Source organism: Trachinotus anak, unplaced genomic scaffold, assembly GCF_046630095.1.
Source record: "Trachinotus anak isolate AG129_WGS33_773 ecotype Australia unplaced genomic scaffold, CSIRO_AGI_Tana_v1 ptg000021l, whole genome shotgun sequence".
In the NCBI taxonomy this organism is placed as follows: domain Eukaryota; kingdom Metazoa; phylum Chordata; class Actinopteri; order Carangiformes; family Carangidae; genus Trachinotus; species Trachinotus anak.
Genome location: NW_027273872.1, coordinates 136,318 through 144,799, shown reverse-complemented (window position 1 = coordinate 144,799; position 8,482 = coordinate 136,318).

Below are 8,482 nucleotides of genomic sequence, written 5' to 3'. Positions count from 1 at the left end.
GAGGAACAAAGAGTAATGCAAAGTTAGGCTATACATAAACCCGTTAGATTCTGAACATTCTAACTGAATATGTGGAGAAAATGGGTTCAGAAAATTTAATGTTACTAACATTACCTATGTCAGTACTTCACATAACTAGCTAAATGAGAGCTGCATAAACAAAGAAACAATGCCCAAACAACATGACATTGCTTACAAGCTTGGCAATAAAATCAGCAGGCAGCATCACAAAACTCAGCCCTACACTAAAAAGCAATGGCGTGCAGTCACTTTTACCAACGGGCGAACAGAACCGAGCAGCCAACCTGAGGAGTCGTTGCATTTATTTACTGACAGACAGCTTAAAGTGCACAGACATTACACTGCTACGGTCACAGCTACACTGCTAACTGCTAACTAACTAGTTACCACTCTCTCTCTCTCCCGTTACGCACACAACCTTCGTACTGATCTATTCCTGAAGCAGCTGCTCTACTTCTGTAACAATATTCTGTCTCAAATATCTCAAACTTACAGCAGATCATGCACACGGATGATACATATGTGTAATTTGTCCGTTTACTACTGCAAGTTTAGTTTCCACAAGGATCTGTGCATGCACATGATGCGTGCAATATCATTACTGATCTCAGAATGGTAGATGCTGAGTCACGGACAGTTTGACACACTTTGGCCATGCTAATCACCAGTCAAAAAAAAATCCCACAATTATGCTTAATGCGCATGCACAAACTTCTGAATTAAGCTGCTTCCGTCTTTGCTTGACAAGCTCCAGCCTTTATCAATGGGACACACCCACGAAAATAACAGAAATGTTAGCTACACCTGCTGGAAGACAAGCTAGCTTCAGGGACAGTACCCTGCTAATACCCTGGTTATTTGGCTATCTGCAATGTCCTGGCTGTGAGCGCCATTTATCAGTAACAAGTTTATTTTATTGTATATTTGTTACTGTTTCATTTTTGTGTTTTATTTTGATATTTCTGTGCGACTTCTGTAATGGAACTTTATCTTGACAGCTTGAAGGAAGTTGTAAAAGAGAACCGGTTAACAAAAGAGTTTGGAAAGCGGAGCTACACAGTTGTTTTACCGTTCATGCTCAGCCAACTCAACGTGTAAAACAGTCTCATGTCGTTCACACAATGTGGTTATGATTATATAGAAGTAAGTTTAGATAAAGTCAAGACTTGCTAAAGTTAAAGATGGCCACTACACTGGCCTTAAGAAGGTTTGCAAATTTGGTAAAGTTCATGTGATAATTAAAAAAATATTTAGTTTTGCTATTTCATTACTACAGAATCTGTGGATGCTTTTCAAAGTAGAAGACTGACCATTTGGAGGCCTGACAGTGGGATGACATACAAAAAGGTAAGTTCAACTGCACACATATTAATTATTAATATTAATTAATTAATAGACATTTTGAGGAGCAGATGCTAATGGGGAAAAAGGGGAATCCCTCTCATAATTATTAAATTAAATAAAGTTACTCATATTTATTAATTTCAAGACTGTACACTTGCAGATAAAATTATCAATTTACACAGAGACATTGGTCTTTACCTCTGACTTTTTCTACATCTATCACAAGATCAGGCAACAGCAGAGAAAACAATGACACACTGCTTCAGGGCATTTTCACATGTATAGATTGTGTGGCATTGTGTCTATAAAATAATAATTCAGTATCAACAAATCTTCACATAAAACTGAAAGAAGCTGGTCTCTAAATAAATAAAATAACAATAAACCAACCAAACTACCCTCCAAATTACACTGTAGCAACAATTAGACTCAGTGTGTTCTGTGCAATGAGCTGAGGGGAGCATCATGCTGTTGTTGGTAAATTAGCAAAATTAATTTTGTGCATGAAAATTAAGGGGGTTAATCTCCCAAAAATACACCAACAGTAGGATGTGATGTTTATGCATTGCAGCTGTGAGCCTTACCAGACTGTAACTGTCAGGGGCCCAACTTCAAGGGCCCAACCTTATAGCTACTTTTTTTTGTCACTTAGGGTTAGGGTTAATGTCAATGTCAAGGGTCAATGTTTTAATTATATTTAAAGTAAATGTTAGCACTTCCTATTCACTGAGCTCTGAGCCTTGTCTCTGTTACAGCAAATAAACTACTTTCATTACATGTCTCATTTTTTGTAAAGCATCCAGAGACACACTGAGCAGAGAGCAGGAGAAAGAGGATTCATTGTTAATTGTGCACAGAAATATCAGTAACAGGAAATGAGACAATATGCTTAGTGCAGTACAGCAATAAAAGCCTCATGAAGAAATAAAGAGTTTCTGTCCACTGAAACACTGGAGGGGTGTTATTTTGAAATGATCACAGGAAGTGTTGACTTTGAATCAACAGGGAATGCAGTAACTTTAACAGACAGACGGGAGTTGATCAAAATGAGGCTTCAGATCATTCTACACATCAAACAATGTCTCTAATAAAGAGCTATGCTGGGATAAATAAAGGCCCCGGATACATTTTTTGAGGAGAAACAGGGGCTGAAAACTGTTGTGGATCCAGACTGAGGCTGTGCTCTGTGTGAGGGAAACAATAAGAAAGATATTCTGTCTCTCATAACTTTCTCTATGAGCAACCATTTTATAAGTGAATACAGTCAAACTCACAGCTCAGTCTTTGTCTTTCATTTATGTGTTTGGAGATTTTGTCAGATGATGTGGTAATAAAATCAGGATTTGACCATAGGTTAATTCATATTTTGACCTGGTCTTGTTGTTAAGCTTTTTTGAGGGCTATTACCTGAGTTAATCTGTCTGTATTGAGTCATTTTTAAAGGTAGTTTTAATTTCACAACAGTGACAAACAATACTGAGGCTGAGGATGAACACTATCGCCACCTGGTTGTCACCAGATCTCTCAGTCTGTGGACGTTACCTGTAGAGGCTGTGATGAGGGGAGCTGAAGAGAGAGGGGCAGAGGCCTGTGGGTCTGCAGAAACAGAACTCAAATGCAGTTACTGGTCAATTAAATATGGTTTTAGATGAGAACTGATGCCATGGGCCAAATTTATAAACTTAAATAGAAAATAGAAAAAGAAAAAAAAGGTCACTTATCTGGTCAGAGGCCAAAAGGGCAAGTGCTTGAGTTCCACCTGAGGTCTATCTGTACACGCGCCTGCACATGCCAATATGGTTTCCCCTGCTATACCTAAATGTGAAATGTGTGACTCCACAAAGATGACAACTCCTTTCAGAAACCACCAGGTGATGTTACAGATATGTGTTTTGGTTCTGTATTTAACCATACCAACCTGTAATTCTACCAAAATGCAGTAGATATGATAGTCTCACTTGCCCAAATGCCCTTTATATAGTTTTTCTTTCACTGATAGTTCATAAATATATTTAATTAAAACAATCACCATCAGAAAAAAAAACTGCTTGCTGAATGCATTAACTCTTCAGCTTAATGTTTGGGACTAAAACACAGTAGCTAAGAACATATCCTTAAAGGGGCCACCCCAGCATCTTGAAATAGACCTGATCCCACTCATTATAGTTATTTACTATTTCTCTTTATGACAGCTTCTGGATGCCTTGTTCTATGAATGTACTGTATATGTACACTGTGATAGAATGTATCTTCAGTTTTCTACAAGTTAAGTGATTCAGTCCACTGGTGTTTCTTGTCATAAACTGTTCACTAGATTTACAGTATCCCTGTGTCCAGTGTTAGCTGTTATGTCTCATCACTGGTGAACATCTTCATACCAGTGACAAGCCTCAAAAATACAGATGATAATTTGAGTAAGATGAATTGACAGATGACTACTAATGAGTATATCATAATAAAAAACAAGTAGCACTCGAAATGCCTGCTTCACAACTCCATAAAAGTTTCACTAAAATGGGGGGTCACGTGATGCAGCTGAGCTAAGAAGACGTCTGGTCCGGAGCTCCCAAGGAAAACTCGGTTTTAACTTATAAATAACACCCGCTCTACCTCTAACTTCGCCCAATAGTTGTAATATGGACTTGAGACCTCAAAATAAGACTCAAAGTTCAATTATTGACCACTTTTCTTCTCGGGAAGCTGGAACACGTGAAGCGAACACCAGGTGCAACATGGCGGCGGAGGACCAACGCGAGGTGGAACAAAGCTGCGCTATTTTACAGGAGATAAAACGTGGTAATGAAGCCCTCTCCCAGAAACTCGATGCCAAAACTGCTGAAATTAACCAGGCTATTTCGGGGCTGAAAACGGTAATAGATGGGATGTGCTCACGCATTACGGAGGCGGAGGAGCGGATTAGCACAGCGGAGGACAAGCTAACTGAATTGGACTCTCGCGTCCTCCGTCTGATAAAGGAGAAGGACTTTCACAAAGTTGACCAACTAGAGAACCAAAGCCAACGCAATAACATCCGCATTGTTAACCTACAAGAGGGCGGAGAAGGGACCGATCCAGTGCGGTTCTTCACAGATTGGATCCCATCGGTGCTGGGGCAAGAACACTTTCCCGAGCCCCTGATTATTGAACGCGTGCACCGGTCCCCGACATTCAGCTCGCCAGGAGATAAACAGCCCAGACCCATCCTCATCCGCCTGCTTAAGTACCAGGACCGGGATAAAATTCTCCGAACAGCTGCTAAGATATCCAGAGAGAAAGGTGGGCCAATCACTTATAATGGAAATACGGTGATGTTTTTCCCGGACCTGAGTGCAAGCCTGGCGAAGCGTAGAAGGGAATATGACCACGTCAAGAAGGAGCTGCGCGCAAAGAAACTTCAATTCAGCCTTCTCCATCCAGCGATTTTGAGAGTTATCCTACCCAATGGAGAGAGGAGAGTTTTCAAAACACCCGAGGCGGCAGCATCTTTTCTCCGAGACTTCCCGGGAGGTGATGAGTCCTGATCCTTACCTGTGACCACAGGTGCAACACTGCAGCTTTTCTAAGGTCGAGAGGAATGAGATTTTCCTGTATATTCTTTTCACGAACTATCCAGTGGCCTTTGTGTAAGTGCAATGTTATCCTTGTTATTATGGATAAAAAAAGGGAACTCGCTGTTTGAGACTGCACCTGAAAGACAATTTCAATTACCATGTTTATCTTTACAGTTAAAGCGGGTGTTAAAATGTCTTTATTCCATGTTACTTATATGCCGAGTGATTACAAGTTTCTATATAAAAGAGCTACGGGCCCGACAAGGTACTAGTTAGGTATGTTACTTTCAGAAAGCGTTCAACGAAGGTCCCGGCTGGTGATTGTGGTTGGCGCCGAATGTTCAAGGGGTCGGCGCTCAAGGGAATGGGGGGGTTTGGGTTTCGTTTGTATTTTCTTGTTTGGTTTTATCGAAAGAGAGGCATCTTTGTTAAGTTTACAACTGAGAGACTATAAGGTGAGTCATTGTCAAACTTCTTCATATGAATAAGGTGGTGAAATTCGTTAGTTTTAATGTCAATGGTTTAAATGGGCCTGTTAAAAGGAAAAGGGTGTTAACATACCTGAAAAAGATAAAAACAGACATAGCTTTTATCCAGGAGACTCATCTTACCGCGCAAGAGCACAAAAAACTAAAGAGAGAGTGGATTGGTCAAGTCTTCTTTTCATCATTCAGCTCTAAGGCGAGAGGAGTCGCTATTTTAATAAATAAAAACATCCCCATCACTATCCAGGAAACAATTAGTGACCCATCAGGCCGCTATGTTCTGATAAATTGTCGAATTTATTCGGAATACTGGACTTTGTTAAATCTCTACGCCCCCAACTATGATGATATTGCTTTTATTCAGGACATTTTTCTTAAGGTATCAGGAGGCCATAAATATATTCTCATGGGAGGAGACTTTAATTTCTGTTTAGATCCAATTTTGGGTAAATCAACATCTTCCATTTCTAAAACTAAGTCAGCCTCAACTACTCAGTCATTTATGAAGGATTTAAATCTAACACATGTTTGGAGACAGATGCACCCCCAAATCATAGACTATTCTTATTACTCTAGTCGCCATAATTCACATACTAGAATAGATCTTTTTTTGCTGTCAACACAAGTGACTTACAGAGCATTGGAGTCTGAATATTTGCCAAGGATACTTTCCGACCACTCTGCACTCACTCTGTCCATAGAAATGCCTGAGAAAATGCAGAACATGTATAGGTGGTGTTTGAATCCGACCCTCCTTAAAAAAACTGATTTTTGTAAATTTATCAGGGAACAAATTAAATTGTTTTGTGAAACAAACTGTGCTTCCTCCCCCAATAGTTTCATACTATGGGATACATTAAAAGCTTATTTAAGAGGACAAATAATCTCCTACACAAAAGGACTTAAAAAATTATACACAGCAGAAATGGAAGAATTAGAAAGAGAAATTCTTACACTGGAAAAAGACTTTCAACAACACAGGGATAAGAAGACGTATAAACTACTGGTTAACAAAAAACTTAAGTATAATACATTATGTACATACAGGGCTGAAAAAAATATTTTGAGAACAAAACAAAGGTACTATGAACTGGGGGAGAAAGTTCATAAAGTCCTATCCTGGCAATTAAAGAAAGAGGAGAGTTTAAAAACAATTAATCAAATTGAAAATGAGCAGGGTTCCATCACACAGAACCCAAAAGAAATAAATGAAACGTTTAGAAACTTCTATGTTAATTTATATAAGTCGGAATCACCAGAAGATCTATCCACGATAGATACATACTTATCTACTATTGATTTACCCAAACTAAATCAAGAGGACCAGAGGGATCTAGATCTTCCATTCACTTCAAAAGAAATCAAAAAGGCTTTATCTAAATCTCAATCTAATAAATCACCGGGGGAGGACGGTTTCCCCCCCCGGAATTTTATAAAGAGTTTAAAGATCTGCTTATGCCTCTTCTTATGGATGTAATTAACCTAGCATCTAAAACGCAAAGCCTTCCTGACTCATTCTCAATGGCTATAATTACAGTGATCCATAAAAAAAACAAAGACCCCTTAAAATGCTCCTCTTTTCGACCAATCTCACTCTTGAATACAGACTATAAATTGATTTCTAAAGCTTTAGCAAACAGATTGAGTAAATATTTACCAAAATTGATAAACTTAGACCAGGTTGGTTTTATACGGAAGAGATCCTCTGCCAGCAACCTGTGTAGGTTATTTAACGTTATTCAGGTGGCAACGTCCAGTTCTGAACCTAGTATAGCTGTTACTTTATATGCTGAAAAGGCCTTCGATAGGCTTGAGTGGCCATGTTTATTCAAGGTCCTGGCTAAATTTGGATTCGGCTCTTATTTTATTAATTGGGTCAGAACACTTTACAAGAAACCTCAAGCCAAAATCATTACCAATGGACAAATGTCTACTGTCTTCCCCCTGAGTAGATCTAGCAGACAAGGTTGTCCCTTATCCCCTGGACTCTTTACTATTGCCATTGAGCCTTTGGCCGAGATAATCAGACAAGATTTAGAGATAAAGGGTGTTAAAGTGGATCAGGCGATACATAAAATTAATCTTATGGCAGATGACATAATTCTGTACTTAACAAGTCCAGTTGATTCCCTTGCTAAATTACAGGCGGTTTTACATACTTTTGGGTCTGTCTCGGGATACAAAGTAAACTGGGAAAAAAGTGAAATTCTTCCGTTGTCAAACTTTGATTACGTTGAATATCAGCAAACAAGTCAATTTAAATGGTCCCCAAACGGGATACGATACCTGGGAATTATGGTGGATAATAATCTTAAAAATTTGTACAAACTTAACTATTCGACACTAATTAGTCAAATAATAGAGGATTTACAGAAATGGATAAATTTACCTATTACTTTGATTGGCCGAATAAATTGTATCAAAATGAATGTATTATCAAGGCTGCAGTACCTCTTTCAATCCTTACCCATCCCTGTGCCACGCAGCTTTTTTAAAAATCTTAATAAACATATTAGACAATTCATATGGAATGGTAAGACACCAAGGGTTTCAACGGAAAAACTTACATGGGACTATAAATTGGGGGGTCTTCGATTACCTAACTTTGAAAAGCATTATTTGGCTGCTCAAATGCGACTTATTTCCTTTCTTTTTGAAAAAGAAAATGCTCCACCCTGGGTCCTAATGGGAATGCATGCTCTTAAAGAAAATGTTCCTGCAGACTTTGTCTACAAGTGGACACCTGTAACCATTGCTAATAAAACTGATAATCCTGTCTTGATACATATCATCAAAACATGGTATAAGGTCCGTAAAAATATTGGACTGGAAAATAATTTTTCACCAAAAACACCTTTGAAACAGAATGAACTCATACCTATGTCACTGGATAATAAAACGCTGGAAATGTGGCATCAGAAAGGAATTCATTATCTGGAGGACTGTTACGAGAATGGATCCCTGATATCTTTTGAGGACCTAAGGAGGAAGTATGATCTGCCCAATAGAAGCTTTTTTTGTTATTTGCAGTTAAGATCCTTTCTTAAAACTACCCTGGGACCTAAAATGACTTTGCCTGCG